This window comes from Argopecten irradians, chromosome 16 (genome assembly GCF_041381155.1).
Source record: "Argopecten irradians isolate NY chromosome 16, Ai_NY, whole genome shotgun sequence".
NCBI lineage: Eukaryota > Metazoa > Mollusca > Bivalvia > Pectinida > Pectinidae > Argopecten > Argopecten irradians.
Genome location: NC_091149.1, coordinates 11671612 through 11685687, shown reverse-complemented (window position 1 = coordinate 11685687; position 14076 = coordinate 11671612). Strand labels below are relative to the sequence as shown.

The following is a 14076-nucleotide window of genomic DNA, read 5'->3' as shown; positions in this document are numbered from 1 at the left end:
TAAACATCCACTAACTGACAAAGTTATCAGTATTTTCTTTATTTAAGCCTTTCTCTAACAGCTGATTTTTCTGAAAACTACAATCTTTGAACAAATAACAATCAGTCTCCAACAAAAAACTAAAAATCCAATCCATTCCTTCATTATCGCCGAGGTTTTAAGCACTTTAATCCTAAAACAAATGAAAAATTCATTTTCCACTCATGGAGAACAAAACAGTGAAAGGCGGTTTTTTTTAACTTTTCTAAAATAGCAATCTTTCCTTTGATCTTTCACAAGAAAATCCACTGGCACCAGTTCTCCAGTCCGACAAGCTTTCATACACAAAGTCCAAATGAATTTCTTCTGCGATAAACTTGACTCAGTATATTATCAAAGTCAGACGTGCATGTATAAGCATCCATTATGTTTCTGGCTGCAGGAAAAAGGAATGTTCCATTCCTTAGGAGATTTTACATTTCTATAAACAGAACATTTACGTAACTGTTTTTTATTTTATTTTAGATTTTCATATCTTTGGTCAAGATAAATGCATGGATTATCTTAAGAAACATAAGATTTTCTGACTCAAATCCTGAACAGAAGATTTCTGTCATTCTGCCGCGAGATCGACATGATATACTCTTGATATACACATCCTACTGTCGAGATACAAACTTTTACTGTGAGTCATTTATCAAGTATTCTCGCACGTCTTGTTCTGTTATACTTTTAATAAAGCTTTATTTCACATATAAAAAAAAGAAACTAACATACAGCAGCCATAGCAGAGAAAAACATATAAAAATGGATTTTTTATGTAAGGAAAAATAGCTGCAGGATTTTAAAATGGAACAATCTTTCTACTTATCTTCTTTAATCAAAAGTTTTGATAAATTTCCAAAGGGGCTTGAAAGCAACACTTTCTTTAAACAGTAACTGTCTAACTTGAAAAGAAATATTGCAAAAAATGGATGAAAAAACTAAATTGTTGTTTTGTAATTTAGACCACTATTGTCAGAGTGACCACAGTATGATGTACTGACCACCAGTGACCACTGACCACCACCATTCCTCCTTAGATTATCCTCAGATCATATCGGTGCACATGCACCCAATAGTCATATAGTTAATGTGCCTCCATAACATCACCAGATTACATCACGACTATGTAGCCAACTGTTTAGTCCATACACTTCATGTAATCAGGTGCTACCAGTTTTTCATGATGATTTCTCCCAGTATTATGAGACGAATATAATTTTCCTGTCGAAATCAGAAGACTTCTTCCTTCCTTTGTACCAGTTCTATCTCTCCAGAACCCATGTCTGCCTCTCCTCCCAAAATCCTATAAGGCCTCCCCCATCACCCCCCTCCTTTCACCCCCCTCCAAGTTAGAAAGGCCTGCTCCATAATACAGCACATATTTATAATTAGTTCAACATTGCAAGCTTAACAGGAAATTTGTTATCAGAAATATTAATTAAGGCAGACATTTAAAATAACAAAAGTAATGTTATCTGAGCCTAACCAAATGCTGATGAATCCCCCTCGGTCCAATTTATTCGTCCTAGTATATAAGGTGATGTTCCTCAGTAGATAATTCTGACCTTAATGACCCCAACACTACACCTCCTAGCTCCCTCCCCTTTTTATTCAGGTGCACTTCCTCCTCAACAATGGCATAGAGATTTACTTTTTCTTACTAACCCCAATATATCAGAGTACATTTCGTACACACAACCCTAGACTGATCTGCACCCAGGAACTTTAGATTTGTCTCATCAAATTAATTCATAATTCATAAAAATGCAGACTTATTTTATGATGAGGACAGTGAATTGTCTTAAGTAATAAGACACACGTTTTAGCTTTTATAAGTTAATTTTTTCTTTGTCTACAGTAATATTTAATGGAAGTTTCAAAAACGCAAACAGAAAAAAGAATTCTTATTCATATTGAATTCTTCCCTCTGATGAGAACTAGAATAGTCCATTACAGAAGTATATGTCTTGTTGCTTTGTAAAAAGTTATCTTCCCCTAGTGAGAGAACCTGCCCCTGGAGGGCAATATTTAGGCACATCATTAGCTGGTATCACTTTTAATGGAGAAACATATCACAGCTTGTGGTCATTAGGTTGATATACTGGAAACAATAATACATATCTATATACAGTGGCATGATCAGTGGGGTGGAGGAGAGACTGGGGAGTAGGGATGGGGAGGGAGAGGGGAGGCCTGAGGGTGTGTGTTGGGGAGGGAGGGGGGAATGTGGGGAGTAGGAATCAGGGGGAGGGGTGAGGTCTGAGGGTGGAGGGCGTAGGGATGAGGGGGAGGTCTGAGGGTGGGGGAGAGAATGGGGAGTAGGGACAAGGCCTGAGGGTGTGTGTGTGTGTGGGGGGGGGGGGGGGGGTAAGAATGTGGGGAGTAGGGATCAGTGGAAGGGGTGAGGCCTGAGGTTAGGGGGAGTAGGGATGAGGGGCAGGGATGAGGTCTGAGGGTGGGGGAGAGAATGGAAAGTAGGACGAGGGGGGGAGGTGCAAGGCCCTGAGGGTGAAGGTGATAATGGGGAGTAGGGACAAGGGGAATGGGCGAGCCTGAGGGTGGTGGAAGAGAATGGAGAGTATAAGGATGAGTGAGCGGGCGGGCAAGGCCTGAGGGGATGGAGTAGATACTGGTGAGTAGGGATGGGGGGAGGGGCAAGGCCTGAGGGTTGGGGAGACTGATGGGTAGAGATGAGGGGGCGGGGCGAGGCCTGAAGGTAGAGGAGAGAATGGAGAGTAGGGATGAGTAGGAGGGGCAAGGCCTGAAGGTAGGGTAGGAGAATTGTAAGTATGGCCAAGGAGGAGGGGCAAGGCCTAAGGGTGGGGGAGAGAATAGGGAGTAGGCCCGATGGAGAGGGGTGAGGCCTGAGGGTGGCTGAGGGAGAGGAGAGTATGGATGGAGAGTATGGATAGTAGGCAAAGTCTGAGGGTGATGTAGAGAATAGAGAATAAGGAACAAGAGGGAAGGAGGAGGGGAAGCCATGAGGGTGTGGGGAAGGCCTTAGAGTGAGGAATGAGAGATAGACAACTGTAGGACATGTAATGAAAACCACACAAAAATATGTCTCTATATCCAAAATGTATACCCACTGGTAATGAGTAATGATAATTGATAACTACTGCTTCAGCCAAAGTCAACAAAGTAACAATAACATTCAGTGGTCACTGTAACTGTACTGGTCAGTATTCCTAAGTCTGGAACTGGTCAGCAACTCTGGTGGTCTAACAATCAAGTAAACACAAGCTGATCATCAGCTGATAGGTGTATAACCAGCTAGTAATGTAAATAGTCATTTATACACAGGCACAGGCACCTGTAACGTCATTAGTGTACAGTTATTGTCCTCAGACCCAGTATGTAAAGTAAAGTCTTAGTGTACAGGTATTCTGTCAATAGTCATATAGTCCCATATTTGTGTTATTGTCCTCACACAGGCACCTGCATCTATCAGTATACACAGTTAACGTCATTAGTACAGGTATTGTCATTATGACCCAGTATGTATAATTAGTGTACAGTTATTGTCCTCAGACCCAGTATGTAAAGTCTATTCTGTATAGTCATCTATCTAGTATACACAGGCACCTGTAACATCATTAGGTGTACAGGTATTGTCCTCAGACCCAGTATGTAAAGTCTACTTCTGTATAGTCATCTATCTAGTATACACAGGCACCTGTAACAGTCATTAGCTGTACAGGTATTGTCCTCAGACCCAGTATGTAAAGTCTACTTCTGTATAGTCATCTATCTGGATATACACACAGGCACCTGTAACGTCATTAGTGTACAGGTATTGTCCTCAGACCCAGTATGTAAAGTCTACTTCTGTATAGTCATCTATCTAGTATACACAGCACCTGTAACGTCATTAGTGTACAGGTATTGTCCTCAGACCCAGTATGTTAAAGTTTACTTCTGTATAGTCATCTATCAGGTATACACGAGGCAACTTTGTAACGTCATTATGTGTAAAACTGAGAGTATTGTCCTCAGTCCCAGATGTATGTAAAAAGTCTACTTCTGTTTATTGTAATCTTTCACGGTATACAATCAAGGCACACTGTATAACGTCATTTTAGTGTTTAAAGGTATTGTCCTGTCGGACCGTCAGTGTAAGTGGAAACGTTCTACTTCTGGATAGTCATAACTATCTAGTCCAGTGTTTAACAAAGGCACCCTGATATGTAAAACGGTCATTAGATGTACAGAGTAGTTGTACTCGCCAGAGACCCGTATGTAAAGTCTACTTCTGTTATTAGTTTCCATCTATGCAGGTATACTACATCGGCACTGTAACATATTGTGTAAAGGTATTTTTGTCATCCAGAACCTAGTATGTTATGTATTAGTTTCTGTATGTCATCTATCTAGTATACACAGGCACCTGTAATGTTCATTAGTGTACAGTTATTGTAACTCAGACCCAGTATGTAAAGTCTACTTCTGTATAGTCACATCTATCAGGTATACACAGGCACACTGTAACATCATTTAGTGTATAGTTATTGTCCTCGGACCAGTATACGTAAAGTCTTATTCTGTTATAGTCATCTATCAGGTATACACAGGCACCTGTAACATCCGATTAGTGTAAATGCAGTTATTGTCCTCAGACCCAGTATGTAAAGTTCTATTTCTGTATAGTCATCTATCAGGTATACACAGGCACCTGTAATGTCATTAGTGTACAGTTTATTGTCACTCAGACCCAGTATGTATAAGTCTACTTCTGTATAGTCATCTATCTGGTATACACAGGGCACCTGTAACAGTCATTAGTGTACAGGTATTGTCAATCAAGAACCAGTATGTAAAGTTCTACTTCTTGTATACATGTCATCTAATCAGGTATATAACAGGACACAATCGGTAACGTCTATTAGTGTTACAGTTATTGTCACATCAAAGCACCAAGTATGATGTAATGAGGTCTACTTCTGTATTAGTTCAATCTATATAAGGTATACTACTGGAACCTGTAACATCATTAGTGGTACAGGTTATTGTCCTCAGTACACAGTATGTTATAAGTCTACTTCATGTATAGTCCATGCTATCTCGTGTTATAACACAGCGCACCTGTATAAACGTTCATTATGTGTACAGGTATTGTCCTTCAGGATCCCAAAGTTTGTAAAGATCCTACTTTCTGTATAGCTCATCTATCAGGTATACACAGGCACCCTGGATCATCATTAGGTGTACAGGATAATGGTACCTCAGATCCCCAGTATGTAAAGGTCTGACTTCTGGTTATTAGGACCATCTATCAGGTATTACCACATGGCACTGTAATGTTTAGTAGGTGCTACAGGTATTGGTCCTCAGAACCCAGAATGTAAAGTCTAACTTCTGTATAGTCATCTATCAGGTATACACATCGGCACCTGTAACATTCATTAGTGTTACAGGTATTGTCCTCAGACCCAGTATGTAAAGTATAATTCTGTAATAGTCATCTTTCAGGTATACACAGGCACCTGTAATGTCATTAGTGTACAGTTATTGTCCTCAGACCCAGTATTGTAAAGTCTTTATTCTGTCAATAGTCATCTATAGGTGTATACACAGGCACTGCATCGTAGTTTAAGTGTACAGGTATTGTCATTAGAACCAGTATGTAAAATTATTTACAACCAAGGACCTGTGCATAATTTTGTCAATAACAAGTGTCCAAAACATTGTAAATTGATATCCAGATAAAAAATCATTCAGAAATTTAGATAGAATCTTTCCTGAACAACCATTGTTTAATAGCGTTATTTGATTACAAACATGTTAACACTTTTTCTGGTAGCACAAACTGCCAAGTGGAGACCATTTGCAAATATCATGTCATAAAGGAGACCCCTAACTCTTCAGTACCCATCTTCATAAAGAGACTGACGTAACTCTATGTACACACTGTCTAAAGAGACCACCAACACCTAGTACAACTTGTGCTAAATAACCATTAACTCTTGTTACCACCTGTCTAAATAACACCACCAACTGTCAGGTCAGTAATCACCTGCCTAAATGGATTATCAACTCTTGGTACAAACCTGTCCTAAAAAGACCACCACTGTCAGTACAACCTGTCTAAGGGGCCCACCAATTCCTTGATACAACCTGTCTAAGGAGACCACCAATTCTTGATACAACCTGTCGAAAAGAACACCAACAACTTCTGGAACAACCTGTCTAAAGAGACCACCAACTCTCCTGGTAGCAACTTTGCATCTTAAAGAGACCACCCATTCTTGATACAAGCCTGTCTAAGAGAGACAAAACTAACTGTGGGTACAGACCTGTGTCTAAAGAGGACCACTAAATGTCAGTAAAACCTGTCCTAAGGAGACCACTAAATGTCTTGATACAACCTGTCTAAGATCGAGACCACCAATTCCTAAGATACAACCTGTCCTAAAAGATACCACCAACATGATCAGTCTGAAACAACCTGTCGTAAAAGAGACCAACTAACTGTCCTGTAACAACCTGTCTAATAAAGAGACCACCTAGACTCCTGGGAACAACCTGTTTACAAGAGACCACACAATTGTTGTTACAAACCTGTCTAAAGTAACCACCCAAAATGTCAGTAACAAACTCTGTCTAAAGAGAGCACTACTGTCATACAACCCTGTCCTAAAGTAACCACTACCTGTCATACTACCTGTCCTAAAGAAACCACCAAATAGTCAATACAACCTGTCTAAAGAGACGAACAAATGTCATTAAAACCTGTCTAATGGGGGACCAACCAGTTTCTGGGTGCAACCTAGTTTAACGAGACCACTAACTGTTAGTAAAACCCTGTCTAAAGAGACCACCTAAATGTCAGTACAAACCTGTCTAAAGAAACCGACCAAGATGTCAGTATGCAACCTGTTCTAAAGTAGACGACTAAACTGTCAGTAAAACCTGTTCTAAATGAGGACCACCAAATGTGGGTGCAAACCTGTCTAAAGAGACCAACAAACTATCAGTACAAACCTGTCTAAGGAGATCACCAATTTCAGTAAAACCTGTCTAAAGAGACCACTAACTTGTCAGTACAAACCTGTCTAAAGAAACCAAACAAAAAGCAGTACAAATTAAAAATTTAACCTGCCTAAGGTGACCACCAACTGGTGGTAGAACCCACTAAGAGCTAAACCATGAAGTACATGTACAGTAGAACTGAGACCATGTATGAATTCTATCATCATACAGATGTACATATAGACTTTTACAGACCACACTGTCTTTCAACTTGCCTTTTTGGACCTTCTTTCATCAGATGATGGTTCTAAGACTATCAATATGGTAACTATAGGGACATGAGAAACCACTTTTATTTTACTAAGGCAGCTATAAACTCAGTCATCTCACCATGTTATATTATACTGAGACACACACCATTAATAAGTCATGTGATTGATAGGGCTTCAGGACTATCGTACATTAAATGTCAGTCACTATCAGTCACCACACCAGTACAAGGTCAGATGAGCTTTCAAATGTCATCACTTGTCTCCAACGGTCATTGATTGGTCATCGGTCATACTGGTCACCTTTTAATACATTATTATTAAAAATCAATGTTTGTCGAAGAAAATGATGTAAATAATGAATTTGAGCAAAAAAAGTATCTTCTTTGGACATTGTAAGTGTAATTACATATAATATGTGGTGTTAAACTACTAAAATAAGTGTTCCACTAAAACCAAAATATTTGCAGCATTCTCATCAAAAAACCTATAGACATAAGTTAATCTAAAGAGTTAGCAAATTTAATGTACAGGAATATGAGTCCAATGTGTACATGTGCTGAGGTCGGGAGTCACTCTAAATTCTATAACCCAAGAAAACTTCAGCCCTGCGTGAGAAAACATGTGTTTTCTATCCTCCAGACAGGAGAGTTCCATCACCAGGCTCCTCCACCTTAATGAAACAGTTAGGAGGATTCCAAAATATGCTTATGAATTAATTATAAAGAACATCTTCTTCCATGTACCTCATGTATACAAACGCTGAAAATAAAAGGATGACAGCCAGCCCGGGGGGTGGGGGGGGGGGGGGGGGGGGGGGGGGGGGGGGGGGGGGATCCATTAGGGATCAAGGGGCACCATAAGGGGAACCAACAACATAAAGAAATAAAGTAACACCATCAAGTCATTCTTACATATATTAAACACACATCCTTTTGCTGGCTCTTTCCTACCTACATACAACCTATAGCTAGTCCGCTAAACCTGCCTTTATTATTAGGCTTTTTTTCTTTTTTTTTTTTTTTTTTAAATTTTTTGTCAAATATATATTTTTTTTTTTTAAATGTCATTACAACATGCTACACAGTAAAATGTGTTCTATTGCACGCATACAATAAACTCATTTTTATAACTTGATTATCCTTTTTAACCGATTCATTTTGATTTTTTAAGATTTTAAAGAGAATAGTTATCAACAACATATCATTATCATTTTTTTTTACATACTATAATTGTACGTTTCATAAAAATAATTTTGTTTCCATAATTGATCATTGCAGCTAGTCCATGGAGTTATAAAATAAATATTTTATAATTTTCTTATGTCATGTTGATGGACCAGATATGTGAAGCTCTGAGATGAAGATTTTAATGATATTAATATCAGAAGACTGTCATTGTATAAACATCAATTTAATATTTCAGTAGTCATCCTTATCAAAAATTTAGTGATAAATTCACTTTTTGTACCATTTTCTAAGACACGAATCAAAATCAGTGTTGTAAGTTTATAGTTAATTTGTGAAATTTCTTTAATTAATGCGGCTTTATAATTAATGAGGTTTTTGTATTGTTTTCCCATGTTTGTAGCCATCCAGCTGGTGTCAATTTCTTTTTTATATTTAGAATGAATTTGGATGATATGTGCAATTTCTATAGGCTAAAAAATAAGATCGATTAAAGTGAATAAAATATATGATGCATGTATGGTATTTCATTGAAGTCTGTTGATTTTGTCATAACAATCATGCTGCAATGTTTCGAGATAATTAACATTTCCAGGTCAACTTATAAAATATTGTTCATAAATAAAGAAATTCTATTTCAGAAATATTCAAGTGTATTATTAAACTCATCCACCCACTGAACACACATTTGAGCACTTCTACCTCTATTAACGGGACAGTCCATAATGAAATTTTAGGGGTGAATGAAATATGCAATATTGTAGGTACAACTGCGTTGTTGGAAAGGTCTGACACCAAATTTCTCGCCCTTCAAGGCCTCCGAGTTCCCAGCAAAATATGTTGCAGTTTTAATGCAGTTAGTCATAGAATTATAATTGATATTATGTTTTTTAATAGAAAGTGTATGCCGACATTATGCCCTTCCACATGAGACATCTGACGTTATAAATTTCATCAAGATGTTATTCTGAGTCGAGCTAACACATCAGGGATACCGCTCCACGTCCTAATAACACTTTATGGCCAAACGTTATCAGAAAAAATTATGGAGCAATAATTGAAAACAGTTTCTTTAATGCCAGTTTAGTTGTGAAAATTCCACAATAGCTAAAATACGTATTATCATGTACTACATGTATCTCACGGACTGGGAATTGTGTTTTATACTTTTACAGATTTTCAATGTAACTACACTTTTCATTTAGTGTATAAATATATAAAACTCTTATAAATGTAATCTCATACTTGTATTATGAAAAAAACAACAAAAAAAAAAATTAAAAGAGTCTCAGTGACCACAAATTTCTGTACAATGACCAGATATTTTCATTCAACACAATTTGATTCCCGTGTATAAAGACCATCCTGTCAAATATGTGGTCGTTATAGACAGTTAAATTTGACCTCCTTTATAAAAACATTTTTCTTTATGGTTGTCGATATGTGGTCATTTGCTCCGACAATCTACTTTGACTTAAAATAGAATACTTTTTTATAAGGAACATCTTTGTTCAATGGTGATCGCTATAGATAGGTTTAATTTAACCTATCTATTAAAGAAACACCTTTATCAAATATGTTGGTCATTTCAGACAGGGTAAATTTGACCTTTGCATAAAAATCACTTATCTATATAGACCATCTTTATCCCATATGTAGTCGTTAAAGACAGGTTTAATTTGACCTCTATATAAAGAACATTTTTCTATATGGACCAACTTTGCCAAATATGTGGTCATTATAGACAGGTTTAATTTGATCTGTGTATAAAGAACAGTTGTCTATTTCATCTTTGCATATGACAAAGTTAGCTCCCTTGCAGGTACGTAGGTATAGATTGTTATATCACTATCTTGTGAGTGCAATTCACGTCATTTTCTCCAAAACGTATGATGCTACGCTTGCAAACGCATGACGTTATGCTCGCAAGCAATGTCACACGTCACAGCTTGGTAGTAGACTCAATACCTACCTGCTCGGTGCAGATAGACTCTGTAATATGTGTGAACACGGTTCCACTTAAAGGTTAGGTCACAGGTAATATATACCAGGGACAGAATATCTTATGAGTATGTATTGATTTCTGTAATGGGTGACAGTTAGTTATAGAACAGGTTTAATTTGACTGTAATGTTTATTTGTGAATACATGTACTTATAAAGTAAAATGAACATTATTTATTTCAAACCATTGTTTATAAAATAAGATTATAGGCACCATCTGCGTTTTAAACCACATATTATGTTCATAGGTGGTCGTTTTTCTTAGCTTGATATAGATGACTTTTTTCGTACGTAAAGTGATTTGCGTGGAATTTTGTTTAACTAATCTATATAATCGTCGAGAGACGGCAAATTTTTGTATATATTGGACCAAGGGACATTTTTCATAATAAATGTCCATGTATGTATGGAATATAGTTTCTGGCAAAGGTGGCCTTCAAGGATATAGTGAGAGGATAATACGTTTATTTAATGACTCTCCATGAAAATGAACCATTTGTTTTTATTACACTGACGATTTATGCACTGGCTTAACATGGTTTTTATTATGACTCGCCCTATGAGGTCCTTGTCTGATAAACATGGTTTCAACTTATTTTAAACTGACTTTCTATTGTGATTAGAACTGAATTTGTTTTTTATTATGACTCTATGACCTTCTTTTACACATGGTTTTTATTATGACTCTGTAGTATATTGGTCACCTTGAACATGAAAGGTTTTATTATGGTCACTCTTCATGAACCACATGGTTTTTATTACCATAACATTGGCCAAAAAAAAGGGAAGTGACTGGGGACTTCTATTCAATTTGAAAGTGTATCAAGGGATTTTATTACATGTGAGTACTGTATCCCATGATTTATAGCATGGTTTTGGCAGCATCTCTATTATGACTCTATGAACAACAATGCTAGTTTTTGTTTTATGGTACATTCTATGAACATGGTTTTTATTATGACTCTATGAACATGGTTTTTATTATGACTCTATGAACTTTTTATTAATTTAATTTTGGTTACACTGTTTTTATTAATGAAACTGATTATATGACTATGATACATATTACAATGGTTTTACCTATTTAATTTTGACTTAATATGAACATGGTTTTTATTTTATTGACTCTACCGTCAGCTGAACTTGATTTTTATAATTTATGACTCCCTCATACCTCACCCCAATCTCCCCCCCCCCCCCCCCCCCCCCCCCCCCCCCCCCCCCCCCCCTCCCCCCCCCCCCCCACCCCCCCCCGGGGAACATGATTTTTACATACAAGTTAATGTACATGTATGTAAGTATTTATTGGTAATTATGTGTTTCAAAACTCTATGAACATGGTTTTTATTATGACCCCCCATCTCATGAAGCCGTGGTTTTTATTACGACTGCGCCGCACTTGAGGCACCTGAACATGGATTTACCTGTTTTTAAAGTTATGACTCTATATACTGAACATCATAACTTATGGTTTTTAATTAAGAATATGACTCTATGAACATGGTTTTTATTATGACTCTATGAACTTAAAAAATGGTTTTTAAAAGTATTATTTTAATGAAAGACTCTATGAGACAATGGTTTTTATTATGATTCAGTTTTTTCTATGAAAACATGGTCATTTTTTTCATTATGATTACATGCTATGAGAAAGAACCATTTGCATTCAATCCACTTAAATGATTTTATGATCTTTCACATGCATTCATTCAAATCATCATTTTCATCTACCTTACACACATCTTTCATTTCCAAACATTTTTTTTGTACTCTATCTTATTTGAACATGGTATTTTATTAAGAAGAAAAGAAGAGAGATGATGAGAGCACCAGTCTATGAACCTGGTTTACTGGCTTATTATGACTCGGTCAAATTCCAAAGTGGTATGTAACATAATTATACGAATATAAATGCACATCTATGTGAACAAGGGTGTTATCCTATAGTACATTAAATACTTGTAATGTAAAAAAAATAAAAAACTATGAACATGGTTTTTTTCCCGAGATAATGCTTGTCTCGTCTAGGTCTCAATCTATGCAACGTTGATGGTTGTTTAGTGATTATGACTCTTGAAGCATGAACATCTTGGTTTTTAGTCTAAACCTCGGCAATGCGGTCACCTGTAGTCTAAAACGTTAGTGCAGATCCGTGTGCACAAGGGTGTATCCTATAGTCATGTGTACCTGCAGGTGCAGAGATAACTTTATTAACACTTAGTATATGATGGACCATTCTTTGTCTATAGGTGGGTCGTTATAGACCAGTTGAACATGGTTTTTGACCTCTATGACTACCTATGAACATTTTTGTATACGGACCAATTTTGTCCATTATTATTTCAAATTCACTATCACATTATCTTCCTGCATATCCATATCCTCTCCTTGAATCCTTTCTTCTCAACTGAAACTTAAATGAATTAAGACCACACAATTTATATTATTTTGTTTAGTACTGATGCAAAGGTAGGAGAGCTTAAAGAAATGATATGGCTCACAACAGAATGTGAAAAAGATAATTAACAAAATGTGAGGGACGCAACATGTAGGGACAGGACAGATACGGCCTCCTTGTAAGACCTGATGGATATAGACCCGACTCCAACCCAGACCCTCAAATGTTGAGACGGTCGCTATCCAAGTCACTAGGCCACTAAACTTCAAACATGTGTAGGTAACTCAATAAATACAAATGACTCTATCCATACCTTGACCTGACATGAAAGGATACAATCAGTTCGTCACAAACATTTAAATCACGTAAAAGATAGAATCGCGACACATGTATCCTTACAATGGTAGATAAATGGTGGAGGTAAATTGCGGTTTAACACTAATATCAGATTAACGATGTGTGTGACCGTGTTTGTAATAAATTACCTGTGGTTAATTAATTCCTACCGTAGATCGTAGGACTTCTTCAGTATGTATCTATAGCTATATGACCGCCTCTCGTGGCTGGTCATAACACTTAGGTAATCATACATTATGATTATGGTAAGTTGTGTCACTAAAACATAACGAGCAGTCTGGATTTCCAGTTCCTCATTTTATTCATAGTCCAATGTTTCATAATAATTTAACTCACCTCACATATCACTGACGATGACACTTCATGTATAGTTTGTCATCCTCGATATTCAGGGGTTCCGATCACTTACGATCTCTAGAGATTGTAAGTGATCGGAAGCCCTGGAGTATCGAGGATGATAGTTTGTATACGTCCTAAAACCTTTCTTTATAGCTAACTAGATTTGATTCGACTTGATTGATGGGGCTTAATGTCCTTGTTCCAGTTATAACTGATCGAGCTTAGGACACTACAGTACACTAAATCCTCTTACTAACTAGATTTTGGGCTCCGAGACGCTACTTTGTATTTCTCTCACACCTGGTAGAAGACCCCCTTATCAGACTCCCTAAGGATCTATAGGTTTTGCCAGACAGGCCTAGTCTGTGTTTCTTGTACAACTTTAACTTATTCTCCCAAATCCTATCTGTCATATATATAGCCACCTGAGACTGTTGAGGGGGCAGGGGATTCAAATCCAACATTTTGTACTTTGATATGCTACATATTTACTATCTGGTAGAATTTAAGTACACTAAAGTGTTAGTGGT

General features: G+C 37.1%; 1 protein-coding gene across 3 annotated transcripts in view; it reads right to left on the bottom strand.

Annotated features, from left to right (window-relative positions):
* LOC138310960 (serine-rich adhesin for platelets-like) overlaps positions 1-14076 on the bottom strand; it is a 159080-nt gene that overhangs the window by 97651 nt on the left and 47353 nt on the right. The window lies entirely within an intron of this gene.